The 13,999-nt window shown below is 42.1% G+C and overlaps 1 protein-coding gene and 1 long non-coding RNA gene across 3 annotated transcripts in view; one reads left to right on the top strand and one right to left on the bottom strand.

Moving 5' to 3' along the window:
* Positions 1 to 13,999, bottom strand: part of doc2b (double C2-like domains, beta) — a 245,734-nt gene that overhangs the window by 154,444 nt on the left and 77,291 nt on the right. The window lies entirely within an intron of this gene.
* The window catches only part of LOC126383932 (uncharacterized), a 30,094-nt gene that overhangs the window by 15,094 nt on the left and 1,001 nt on the right, over positions 1 to 13,999 (top strand). The window lies entirely within an intron of this gene.

Here is a 13,999-nt window from a genome sequence, read left to right as displayed (position 1 = left end):
TCTTTTTGGGACCATCCTCTGTAAACCCTAGAGATGGTTGTGTGTGAAAATCCCAGTAAATACTCAGACCAGCCCGTCTGGCACCAACAACCATGCCGCATTCAAAGTCACTTAAATCACCTTTCTTTTCCATTCTGATGCTCGGTTTGAACTTCAGCAGGTCGTCTTGATCATGTCTACATGACTAAATGCAATGAGTTGCTGCAATGCGATTGGCTGATTAGCTGTTTATGAACAAGTGTACCTACTAAAGTGGCTGGTGTATTGAGAGTATTTTCACCACTTTACCTCTCCATCAGACAGCTCATTCTGACGGGGAAGCTGTTAACGGTTTTAGTTCCCCATCCATGGTCTTGTCAAAGCCAGACTCCGTTGAGAATAACAGTAATTTTACATCATTGAACACAAGAGCTGCTGGGATACTGCTGCTTTGATCAGTAAATTAGTTTGGGTTATTCTGTGGCTTAAGCGAATCTGAACTAGCTGTATGAAATAAAAGAGGCAAAGGTAGACCAGACTCTCCTGTGTTCAGCAGTGTTAAATTACTGTTTCCTCAATGGAGTCTGGCTTTGAAGAGAGCAACAGAATACATTTTCCCATTGGATATCACTGTCTGACATTAAGGTGAAGCAGTGAAAATATTCTTAATATAGCGCACATTTAAAGTGATATTGTTTTTTTTAGGTGGTACTTCTTTTTAGGTAGCTAAAATACGTTTTGTTGCTAACCCTCCACAGCAGATTGCTTTGCCTCCATGTTGGACACCAGCCTGCTTCTCCAAACTGGGGGCGTGCCGACTGACATCTAATGTACGTAATATACTGTCTATAGATAAGTGCCCTGTACAACCCCACTTCAAAAAAACCTAACTCTCCTTTTGATACTTTTAAGACCTTGGTCTTATTCTTATTTCTTACATACAAGGAGATCACATTTCCTTACAAAGCACCTGAAATAGATAAAGTGGATGAGCTAATTTAAATAAAATGATGAGATGTGTTTTTCAGATCTTTTTATGTTAGGTGAATCTATTTTTGAAGATTTGTTGTATTATTTTACTTGCTGGCAAAAAAGGCCCTTGGAAAATCCCATTTAACAGCTTACCAGCCAAGTCGATCTAAATTTTCACCTTTTATTCGTGTCAACAGGATGAAAATCCAGCAAACTGTTTACCTACAGCATGTGAGCAAAAAAACCTGCAGCGGCTTGGCCGCTGTCAGTTTAAATAAAATAAGCAACAGAATTCAATATGTCATACCTAACAGGGTGCCAGAGGTGTTTTGGTATCAGATTTCTCATCCTTTACACAGAAATACTGCAGCCTCCCAAACATGTACTGATACTATAGGTTCATGTTATGGCCATTCGTTTGTATCATATCAACATGTCTGGTAAGGCAGATGGCTCTATTGATACCTATGAGCCTCGGCTGCCACTGCTATAAAAAAAAAAAAAAAGAAGCTGGTCGGAGGCTAAAATAAGAGCTGTGGAAAATTCAGAACACATCCTCAATGCAACTCGGAATAAAACACGCTGCCATATTTGCTAAATTGATCCAAATTGACCCAGAGTCTAAGAGGGTATGTATTTAGGCATCATCTTCAGCTGCAGCTCACATAAAATAATCTTAAGCTTGGTGATTGGATGTTTTTTTTTCACCTAAAAGCACCTTGTTAGTTGTATTTAACTATGTTGCCTACGTTTTTACATCCATTGGCTTGTACATTTATTTTTTTAAATCAAAGAACCAGATATTTTCTAAAGCATGTTGTTGTATTTTTGTACTGATGAGTAAACCGGAAGAGTTTAATGCCCATCTGTGAGTCACCTAACTTTGTCTATGCAAAAAAAAAAAAGAACAGGACAGAGAATCACTGCAGAACTTTCCCACTTTAACAGCCAAAAAGTCAGCACTTTTCAAACAAACAATTTGACAGCAAACTCTGAAAGGGGCTTAAAAAAGGCTTGTGGTCCTGATCCTTATTTCACCCATGTTGCAATATTTTAATACTATGAAATATGAGATGTCAGCTTACAGTGTTGCAGTCAAGTTAAATAGAAAGATTCCACTGTGGATTCTGTCACTACGTATTTTTCAAGGCACCGAAAAAAGCCCAGATACATCAATCTGACATCAAAGAACTCATGGTGATGAGGGCTGATTGTGGCGTCGCCTCATGTTGCCTGTGTCTTGGCCAAAAAGTTGCACCTTAGCACACCTCAGAGATTACAGCTAACTGCCAACTGGTACGAACGTTCTGTACCTGCATGAGAGGAAATAACTCTCCATAGCAGCAGGTGGTGGTAGTCTATATTCATCATTCAAAAAGGGAAACCAGAAGACAGACAGGACAGATCATGGATGTATTAAGAGAACTAGAGCTATGATAGGCCAGTCTGCGTCCAGGGGCGGGACTTAGCAAAGGGTCAATTGCCTGAAAAGCTGCCAATAAGGGCCAACAAGGGCTGACTAGTACCAACAGTGTGGGACACACCGCAAAAACTTGGATGACAGATGCTGATGACATAGCAGCCTACAGTCAGCGTTGGGTTAGGACTCAAAGAAATCACGAGTTGAAAGTATAATGTTATCCATTCTAGAAACTAAACGTACTGTAGCTTCAGGAGGCATCACACACACCCATTGGATCATAACTTTCTTAACAACCTGAAAGTCTGCTGCCATCACTTCACATCCATTACCAAATCTCACATTATCAGCTCCTCGTCTTACATCCTCTCACTTTGTGAGAATTATGGAAACACACAACCAACCTCAATTCAACTTGTCACGATCAAGCTAAATTTACATTCACATTTTCTCCCAAAGTTTGGCACCAATACTGCCAAGACCTTTGAACATGTAAAAAACATGTCTAATTCCCATGGAAACATGCCAAGCACAGATGACCTGGCATCACATCAAGACATTTCCAGTTCAATTAAACTGAGGTTTTTAAAGCAGTGTACATCGATGAACCTGCTGCCACAGATTAGTGGAGCTGGCAGGAGCAGAGGTCAAACTCCTGTTAATTACTCCAGCCAGTCAAGTGTGACATATTTTGTCTGTGTCGTTCACTCTCCAGGTTCTCCTCATTAGATACACACCGATAAAATATTCCGTGTATGCGCCCATGCTCATATGAATGTGCACCACAATCTGGATGCACTGAGGTGTGCTGCCATGGCAATGCTCAGTATGTGATGATAATATGCATAAAGGTAAAGGATGAAGTAACAAGGTGGAAGTCTGTAGAGCTGCTTCACTTGACTGTCGGATCACTGAACCATGCTTGTTTAAACTCGGAAGACAAGCTGAGTTAAGTGCTGAGTTTCAGCAATGTACGTGAAGTCTCACCAGTGGTAGTATCACTGGAAAACTGGATACAATATAACTATGCTTACATTTTCCTGACACGTGACCTCTTGTGGCCATGTGAACAATAAAAGTTGTGTTTCAGAAGCAAAGGCAGAGGTAGCATGTCGTTTTTATAGCGCTGGAAAACTTTGTATGGAGGAGGTTGAGGTGGACGGTGGTTCGCAGAGTTGGACTGACTTTGAATCTGGAGACTGCTGTTAAAACCAAAGATGAACAAGCCCCAAGTCCCCTTAAGGCACATTTTACTCCCTTTGCGCACGAAGGTACAGTAGATACATCCACTTCAAACGTTATACACATCACTAACCTCATACTTCTGTGCATCCTTTATGTTGGAATAGTTACAGCCCAATGTCACTAGAAGACAGGGTCAGAAGTTTCACACAACAAATGAAACAATGGTGGAGGAGTTTGTAATATTGTACCTTAAAAGAGATGGCAGTGGTCTGTGTGCCTGATGTGGTTTGAGAATTGTTTCCACTATATTACCATATTGTTTTCACTATACATCATTGTATATTATTATATATTATAGATTTGTTCCATTTCCTTATTATTCAAATTTCTTTGTCATCTCCTACAGTTGTATTTCACTTGAACAAAGCTACACTGCCTCCACAATCTCCAGTGGCACTGCTTAGTTTCATCGGTAAGCTTTCAGATAACATGCACAAATACAGATAAAATAAACGAAGAGTACGGACAGAAGGCTTGGTCCATCTCCATCTCTAATGTTGAGCTTTTTTCTGAAGCTTGTAACCACATCACACAGTCCTCATCAGTTGATAAATCTATAGACATACAGGGTAACTTGCCTTTGTGAAATGATTTGAAACTTAGACCTGCTTGTGATGCTCAACCAAAAGTCAGGGGATCACCGAAGTCAGACGGATTCATCCTCTGGGCACCATGAATATCTCTACCAAATGTCATGGTAATCCATTGAATAGCTGTTGAGGTATTTCAGTGGAGGACCACAGCCCAGTCACCAGAAAAGATGTTGGCATTGTACATTACTGCAAACCACAGATCTGTTACACGTGTTTATTATGTGGTGGATGTGTTGAAAATTTGCACTGTGGTTAATGTATGGTTTGGTTTAGGCACAAAACCCCTTGGTAATGGTTAGGAAAAGATTGTGTTTTGGCTTAAAATACCTAGTTCTGGTGGTGCTTACTCCGAATGAAACACAGTAATGTCTCATTACTAAACAACCACTTTTCATGCCAATATCCCTGCTGGAAAAACAGTGACGGGTCTCCAAAAAGCTTTCACATTTGTTGTTTTAAATCTGTAAAACTGCCACAGGGTTGCTAAAAAAACACCCAAGTTTGGGGTCTAAGAACCTTCTGGAAATACAGCAACAACTCGCTAAAAAAAACAACCAATTTTGTTGTTCCTTGGTCTCAAACAGTGGTCTACGGCTTGGCAGGTGTCTTGCCTAGATGACACTGCAATCCACCATCCCCACCACCTCCCGATGACAAAATCAGCTTATTTATTACATCAATTTAGAAATGAAATGTGTAAAAGTAACATGTTTGTGGTTTGCAGAAATATACAGTGCTAACATTTTCAGAGCACAGTGTCTAGGTAAAAACAACTGCTTTTCTTGGCACTATCCCCAATAAAAAGACACCAATGGGTTGCTAAAAATGCACCAAGTTTGGGGGCTAAAAAGCAGCTGGAAACACAGCAATGACTCACTTAATCACAACATTACGTTTCATTCTAGGTGACATGCCATCCACAATCCACTCCACCTCCTTATCACAAAAGCCTTTATTATGCAGAGATAGTGCTATAGGGCCGCTACCAAATCCCTTCTTTATGCCACCTTTGCATTTTTGTTGTAACATTTCTGCTTTAACTGTAACTGTGCCTTTAACATGGTGTATACTGTGTCGCCTAGCAGCAACGTCATCAAGCAGCACCTGTTATGATTTGAGTCTGTTGAGAGCGCACCCAACGCTGGTCGGACGTATACTCATGTGCTCCTGCTTTTTCTTTTATCTCTCAACACAACAGTGATGGTTATAAGTACGTGTGGCAACTATTCTGTTCATGTATGAAAATATAGTAGCCATACAACCGGGCTTGGTAAGGTTGGAGTGTTTTTAAGTTGATGTAAAAATAAACGACAGGCATTTATGAAATCCCGCACTCGTGTGGACGTGAGTTTCTGCCTGTCGTCTCACTCCAAAGAGCTACACGGACCCAAAACCATTACATTGCACAGAACCAAATGACGTCAGCACCATTTTGCTCCAGTGTGTGCTTACACACAGCATTATGACATTGCGGAATCAAGAGGCTTAACGGGTGTGACATGTAACACAACAGCGTTGGCCTCTATTTTGACATGACACATGCATGTTCGCAGTGCATTCTAAACAATAAAAATGGCAGTAACAGTTATTCACCATGTCTGTTATATGGCAGTTGATCTAGTCCTCTGCTTGGAGGGTAAGGAGCTCCCAAATGTCCTTGTTTTCCCATTTTGCAAACAGTTAAGGCCACTGCTCTACTTCTTTGAGTTAGCTGCTAACTGCTAACAGCAGGGGTCGCGTTAACTGGATATTCTCGGTCATTGACCAGTTTTTTACAACAATGACCGGAAAATCTGAAGGCCGTCGGTCATTTTGACTGGTTGCAATTACCACCCCTGCCCACTTGGCGGTGGAGTGCACAGTACTGCAGAGAAAAAGTCATTCATCTGCTTCATGTAGCCTTGTTGACATAACGCCCTGGACACACCGGATGCGGAACCGAAGCACGGCGCCCAGCAGCGGAGGCAGTTTTCAGTCAGCGCCCATGTTAACCTATCTGACTGTCCACACAGGCCGCTGAGCAGAGCGGAGCGCACGCGGAGCGCCCGCGCAGGCAGTGCTTCAGTTCGGCGTCTGGTCTATTTTTCAGCGCTTCTGTCAAGTTGGATCGAGCGGATCGTACCAAACAGGAAGCCGGACACAGAAAAGACGAGAGAATCCAGCCAATTTTCAAAATGAAATAACAACAGCACGCACTGTGGAACGTGAGGAGAAAATACCGTGTTTATAATTTAAAATAACACAACAGTGCATAACCGAACACATTTTCAATACCATAATCACTTCATTACAATTTTAATTTTGTGTCACCGAGCCTACAGGCATAACTACATAATGCCCTGGACACACCGGACGTGTTAGTGACGCGTTAGTGCTGTCTGGTGTGTCCAGGGCGAAGCCTAATGGCACGGGATGTCTGTTCATCTTTTCGTTCATGTCCTTATTAATGCACACTTTATAACTTGCTTGTTGGATTTATTAAAAACGAACAAATGAAAACCAAATGTCTTTGAATATCTTTATTATCATTTAAAAACGAAAATTAAAATGACCGGTAAAAATAGATTATGACCAGATTTTTATGACTCTGTTGGTCAAAATGACCGGCGACGAAAAAGTCTAGCACAACGTCTGGCTAACAGCTACTTTTTTAATCTTCCACAGTGGGTCCCATGCATAACACGTCATCAAAATGCCTTACCTGTCCTGTCCCTGGTCCCTTCCTGTCAGCTACCCTGTTTATACAGACACCGTTTTAGCGCTGTTACTACCTCCCGTGGCAGCTTAAAGTCGAGACAACTCTTACCCCCCCAATCGACAATCACACTTTATATACAGCAAGACGAGGTGGCATAACAAGGTGATATTCCCGCCTTGAACAGGCAATGTAAATCAGGCTAAAGTCAGCTCATATACTACGTCAATTTAGAAACGCTGATATGAAACGTATGAAATGTAGTGTGGTTTAAAAACATCTTCCACAGGAGCATGAGAGGCTCGTTCTTTGTCTTTCTGCATGCACACTACACAAACTCCAGCAGGAAGACAGTGAAATACAAGCTGAACTAGTGTAGATTATTCCCAGGGCACTCCCGAGGGACACATCTGTATTATAGCTGAGGCAGTTGGAGCACAGGTCATTGTAATACATGGGAGGTTTGTCTTCAAGGCCAAACGCTCCTCTGAATGTCTGCATGTTGGACGTAGGAAGGAAAAATAATTCAGAGGAGAGGAATACATGTTTAACAGCACTGAGTGGTTTCCTTTGTTTACATCACATGTCACAAAGCTGTATCGCTCTGTGAAGACTTGTTCAATCTCTGTCTTTCTTCTCTGTGTAATTGCTTTTCTGTTGTTTTGATAAAGCTCAGCGCTGGCACCATCAATACTCCACATGGGTTTTATCTGCAGGCTAGTTTAGAATAAAGGTCAGCTGATTATGCATTTGGATGAAGGCTAATATAAATTATTAGGAGAGGGACTCCATCCTGAAAATTGCGTTATAATAAATCAGACAAGTGCAAAATAATCTCACATTGATTGGAAACAGAATCCATGTTCACCCTGGATCCTTCACTTTAATGAATCCGTTGATTTCACACACAGATTGAACACTTGAAATGAAAGCAGGTGAAAAACAGGACGTTTATTAAATTGTCCTCCAATTATGAGGTATTGTTTTTGTCTAGATTTGTTCAAAGTGTTATCCTAAGTTTCCAGAAATTACCAATTCCATCATGTGAGTTTTGTCCTCCCAGTGACCTTGGCTGCCCGTAATTACTCCATTCAGGTTGAGGCGTTTACACGGAAAGCTTTCAGTCGTCTTTATTTATAAAATAGATGTCTGGCCACAGTCCATCCCCCTGGCCCTGTAAATGAACTTAACAAGAGTCCAAATCTCTGTGTGGGAGGAGTGGACTGCTGTGAGTGTATGAAAAGATGAGTGAGATCAGTGCAGCACCAGAGGGCACGGGGAACATGGTTGAGGAATTTGCACCAACTAAAGGCTCAAATGAGCTCACCAGAGAGTTACTGATGGATGTGCCATTGGTCAAATAACAGTTATTCCTTAATGGATGGCTGTGGTGTCATTTTACTAAAACATGCACATACTGTCTACTGGAGGAAGATGAATTCAATACAGTGTCAATACAGCTCGCCATCAGCAACAGTGATTACTTTAATTACTCTGTATGAGGTGTCTGGTGTCATTAAAAAAATCCTGATTTGTTTTGGTTGTTTGAAGATAACACGTGGAGTTTTAAATTAGCTGTTTGCTGTTTTTGTTTTGACGACAAGAAATAAATCTGCTTAGGTGGACGATTCAGACAAGCACCGGACTCTCATACAGGAGATCAGGGTTCATGTCACATGTGAAACCAAAAGTCAGTGTAGAGTTATTTTATGAGCCAAATAGACCCTTTTACTGATAGTAAACAATATAACGTTTTTTTGGTAGGCGGGGCTTAGCTAGAGGCAAAACAAGTCTCCACAGACATTAGCTTGGGCTAGCTAGCAAGTTCTATTGGCTTGTTTTAGACAATGGAGGAGAATGATGCGAGTGGTGCAGTCAGAAAGAGCGCACTCAGGACCGTTCGTAAACTTGGAGCACTGTCTGAATGTACCGTTTGGTTATCCAGAGCGCCGCACTCTCAGAGCGCCGAGCGGAGTGAATGTGTGATTATCTTCAAGTAGAAGTATAACCTCAGTTTCTTCAACCAACAGGGCTCTCATTTTAGTGTAGAGCGTCAGACTGCTACCACGTCAGGTCACTCGCTCTCCGGGACCGCGAGTGTTTCTTGAACAAGTAAACACTGACTAACGGGACCAAACTGGCCGACCCGTATGCTCTCACTCAGTGGATGGATGATGTCGCAGGAAGCCAATCTTACAAAGGAGGACGACATTTGAACAGTTTCCTCAAGTTTGTTTTGCTGTCGAAGCTAACGTTAGCTAATGAAATTCAGCAATGACTTGCTAAAAAGACAAACAGTTGTTTTGTTGGTAACAGTGGTCTACTGCTTGGCAGGCGTCTTACCTAGATTACACGCCATCCACCACCCCATACAACCAAGGATGACAAAGTCAGCTTCATATTAGAATATCAGACATATGAAACATACAAATGTCTGGTTTGCAGAAATGAACAATGCCAACATTTTCCTCTGGCGACTCGGCTGCTGGTGAACACACTGTAGATTAACGTGTTACCTTTGTGTGTGTTTTTCAGCATTTCACTCTTTCATCCAACAAAATTTGACTTCACTCATTTCTTTAGTAGGATTAAGCTGTCAGGTTATCTGTTGGCTTACAGGAACAAAAGGTGACTTTGAAGACACTGGCCTGTGTAACACCTCTATGATACTGTTGTCACACACTGTGCTAATCCACTTAATGGGGCGAGTACAAAGTCCAGCATCCCTTTGGAGTTAAAAGTTCCATTCTGAGCTGCAACAGATAAAACACTGCTCAGCTATTGGGTAAACTTTGGCTGCATTTCTATTCATAAATTTAAAGGGGGAACAAAGATGAAGGGAGGCGGTGATCAAGAGTTGTGGCTGGCAGCTCCCCCTGGGAGAAGTTATCTTTTCCACCCCGCTGTACATTCACTGTTGCAGCCCAGTGGATTAGACAGGGAGAGGAGTGCTTTTGCTTTTTCTCCCCCTGCGATATGAAATTCTGTCGACTGAGCTGACAACAGACTGAAGGGTAGAAAATGCTCCTCGATAAGAAACGACACCCTGCACACACATACAATTGCCACCGTTTTGTAGATGGAGAAAATATGTTTGCTGTGCTCGTTATATCTTTTTATATTCTTTACAGCTTGTAATGTTACACAGACGAACCCTTAGTCAGTTATATTACAGACAGAAATAAAAGCACAGCATGTTATACAGTGCATCGAACACAGAAGATTTTTATACATCAGCTGGTAAAATATGCCATCATATCAACATTATGATGAGCTGCAGAGCCTCCGCGCTTTCCATCCTCTATTAAAGATGAATGCAATCACAACCCAGCAAACATTTGGCAGACAGCAATATGCAACAGGAGGCCAAGTTCAGCATTCTTTCCAACTGGGTATAAAATGTTCAGATTTGATATTATAGCAGAGCGAGCGCTCAGTGAAACAGCTTTGGATGCTGTTGAAAGATATTTAGCTCCTGACTTCACGGAGTGGTACAGCAGGTAGCAATGATTGATGACTTACGGACATCGTCCCCACTTTCATTTTGGCTGTGATATATTTCAGCGTAAGCTGCGGGCTATTTTATGAGCATGTATTGAATGTCAGAATGTTTGATGAGGAAAGTATGAGCAACTTAACATGGAAAAACAGGCCAAAGGGCACAGTGGCATATTTTCTACTTTGAAAGTAATGGCGGTTAGGTTTGGCTAGTAGTAGGAAAAATAATGATAGATTACTTTTCAGGGTTGAAGCTCACATGTGCATCTGTTTCACTCTGCTGTTATGCTGGATAATAATATAAGCATCAAAACATATAAAAAGAGTTTTCTTGTTCTAAATATATAGAGTTGTACAAAAAAAAAAAAAACTAATCCTGATGATTTTACTATTTTTATTACCAGAGGTGGGATTAAAGCTGGATTTAAACTGCATTAAGGGGTTATGTCGGAACAACCAAGCCTCTACACTTAGCCTCCATAGCTAAGGGCGATAGCCATGGCCAGAAGCATTATGTTTTTAAGTTGTCCCTACGTAGGTATGTACTTCAAATTTGGCACAAACCTCCACTTGGACTGAATGATGAATGTGAACCGGGCAGCATCAGTTTGTAATACAGCTGAATGGCAGAATGATTTGCTGCTGGGTGGCATCAGTTTGAAATACTGCCGGTGATGACATGATATAAGCAGCTGGAAAGTCCCTATAGAGTGGGCGGGAGTGTTGGTTGATGGGTCCAGAAAACCCCTGACTTTTATCCGGGAGCCCACTGTTCACTTCCTGTATGAATGTTGATCCAAACCATGATGTTTTTTTTCTAAACCTAACCATTTTGTTTTGTTGCCTAAACATAGCCATGTGCTTTTGTTGACGTCCCCGTGTTGGTTGCGGTGTCCTGGAATGCCAACAGCAGACACAGGAGGATAACTAGTACGTTATTTGTGGACGTGACGACTTGGGATGAGTGTTGGTGTTTGCTTTTGGGATACCAGGCTATCAGTCAAAGGGGTTTTTGGCCCAATGGGACATTTTTCAGACTACTGGGGGTTCGGAATAATGAGCCACAAGAACAGTGGCATTATACCTGTAAATTAACTAACAGTTAGTAAGCCCATTTGCTCGGGAAGCTTCTTACCCTCTTCAGTAAAATACTGAAATGATGGTCAGTCCTAAGAAAAATATATTGGGGAGGGGCACCATCCAGAGAAAGAAATACAGAGATCTATGGTGAATGACTGGCATTAGTATGTCTTTGCGACTGGCTTGCCAGCTGCAGTACATCATCAAACCCATAGAATCAAACATTTTGCTGCTCTCTGGTGTGACGCAGCCATACTGCCAACCCCTTCGTTTTTCCTGGGAGACTTCTAGTTTCCTCCTGGGGTCACAACTCACCCATATTCTCCTGATTTATGACAAATATTTTCACCTTTTTTCCTCTTCGTTATCACAACTGCTCTCTGGCACTGTGCAGCGTGTATGAGCCCTATGACTCTAAATGTGTACTACTAGCAGCCCCCCCCCCTTCCCTCCTTCTCAAACCCTTTGGGGCTGGACTGCTGACTGCAATATGCATGCGTAAGTCCAGCGGGAGGCTCTGGCAGGAGGTTAAGGGGGACCCAGCTCTGCCACGGAGGAATACCAGGCTGTCTTCCAGAGACCGTGAGCCTTCCGTTCCTCGCTTAGACATCCAGGACCCAGGGGTGTGTGGGCCTAACTGTATAGGTCCCTGGAGTGGGCCAAGCCTACAGTCTGGCCTCCCTCCCTCCTCCTGGGGGGAGTACCAGGAGTACCAGGGTCATGAACCCAAAACTAAATAAAATGTATTTAACGTAAAAATACAGATGCAGTGTATTTAATATTTGGCAATTTTCAAGTAAAAGTCACCAGAATGCAGAAAAAGGTCTCTGAAACTCTACTTTTATGTGGAGGACGACCCCCAGACCCTCTACCTCAGTTTCGAGATCCTTCCTATTTTTAAGGTGTCAAGGTTGGGAAGTACGGCTGCCACCTCAACAATGAATTACCTGCCCAGCCCCTGCAAAATAAGTGATGCACTATGATTCAAGCCCCTGAAATGTCAAGTCTCATTGAACCACATTACAGGGAGGCTTCAAAATACAATGCTAGTACTTCCATCCATCAGATACTGTAGATGTATGTGCGTGTGTATGTGGTATAAATATGTAAAAATATATATGTTGCAGACTGCCAGTGTTTCTTCCACTGTGATGTACTGCAGTGAAGACAGGCTGTGTGATGGAGCGCTGCTTGATTGATGCAGCGCTTAATCTCTGTGTCTGATCAGTGCTGAGCATCAGCTGTGAAGCACCTGCCTGAATCCGTAGTGTTTCACCACAGCCAAGAGCTCATACAACAAAAAGAAACATCGAGCAATAGCGAAGACTTAAAATAGAATAATGTATCTTTAATAGATAAGTCTTTTTTTTCAGATTTTTTTTTTCCTACTGTCTTATATTTTTCTGCTAGCTGTTTCTGGAAACATGAAACACGTCTTCTGTTGGAGGGACCTGCTCACGTGTTTCAAGCAGCAGATGTTAAAGTTTTCTTGCCTGTATCGGTTGAATCTTTGCTGTATGGTAACTCCTGGCAACAGAGATTAGAGTCAGTCAAACAGCATCTAACATAAAGATCTATTTCCAGAAGAGCTGGTTTAAACAATATGTACTGTATGATGTTGAATATATCCCCTTAGAGTGTGTGGGTTGTTCTCCATAAGCCTGTGTGTATTCATGTGTGTATTCATGTGTGTGTGTGCAGCTGTCTGTCTTTTCTCTGTCAGGCACCTGTCACACACAGTGATTTTACCTCGCAATGGATCAGCCTGTTTGACAGTAATCCCATCAGTCTATCATCATGTTTCTTTTTTCCTCCGGCTTGTTGTCTTATCTCACTATCACCGTCCATGTTATCGTCCATGATGCCATTCTGTCCCTGCAGCTACAACATGCAGGGGGCTCCGTTTCTTCATGACCTAATATCGGCAGTGCTGAGCCTGAATGTTTTCCCGCGCTGCACCATTGCACAGAAAGATCCTTGATATACAGTATCTGTGAGGGTTGATGGGGTTGTTGATCAAAACTGATGACTGAACGCTCACTTGACCAGGCGCTGATTTTAGGTTCAAGTTCATTTACTTTTATAGACGTTCATTACAAACATGTCTTCAAGGATTTTACTGAGGCTACGTTCATCTAATCAATCATCAATCAAACAACAAAATGAAAGCAGACAGAAGAGCATGTTAGAGAGAAGCAGCTAGTCTAACTAATCCACTGTCCTAGTGTAGCCGGTCTGGCCTGACACTTTGGTTTGCTACAAGCTCAAGGAGACGAGGGCAACTTCTGCCTTGCTGACCAGGGGGATTTATTTCCTGTGCAAGACACATTAAAATCAGTACAGCAACTTCTCATGACCAGCTTTCCACAAACACACCTTTAAAAACAAAGGGACAACACAACAACCAGCGCGAAAAACTGCCGTCATGCTCCTTTAGCTTAACTTGAGATTGGTAACTTAGCATGCTACATAAAAGTGCTGCACTGATTTTAAAAAAAGTACATAAATACACCTGTA

The sequence above is a fragment of the Epinephelus moara genome, chromosome 3, assembly GCF_006386435.1.
Source record: "Epinephelus moara isolate mb chromosome 3, YSFRI_EMoa_1.0, whole genome shotgun sequence".
Taxonomy (NCBI): Eukaryota; Metazoa; Chordata; class Actinopteri; order Perciformes; family Serranidae; genus Epinephelus; species Epinephelus moara.
This window is presented reverse-complemented; position numbering and strand designations above follow the sequence as displayed.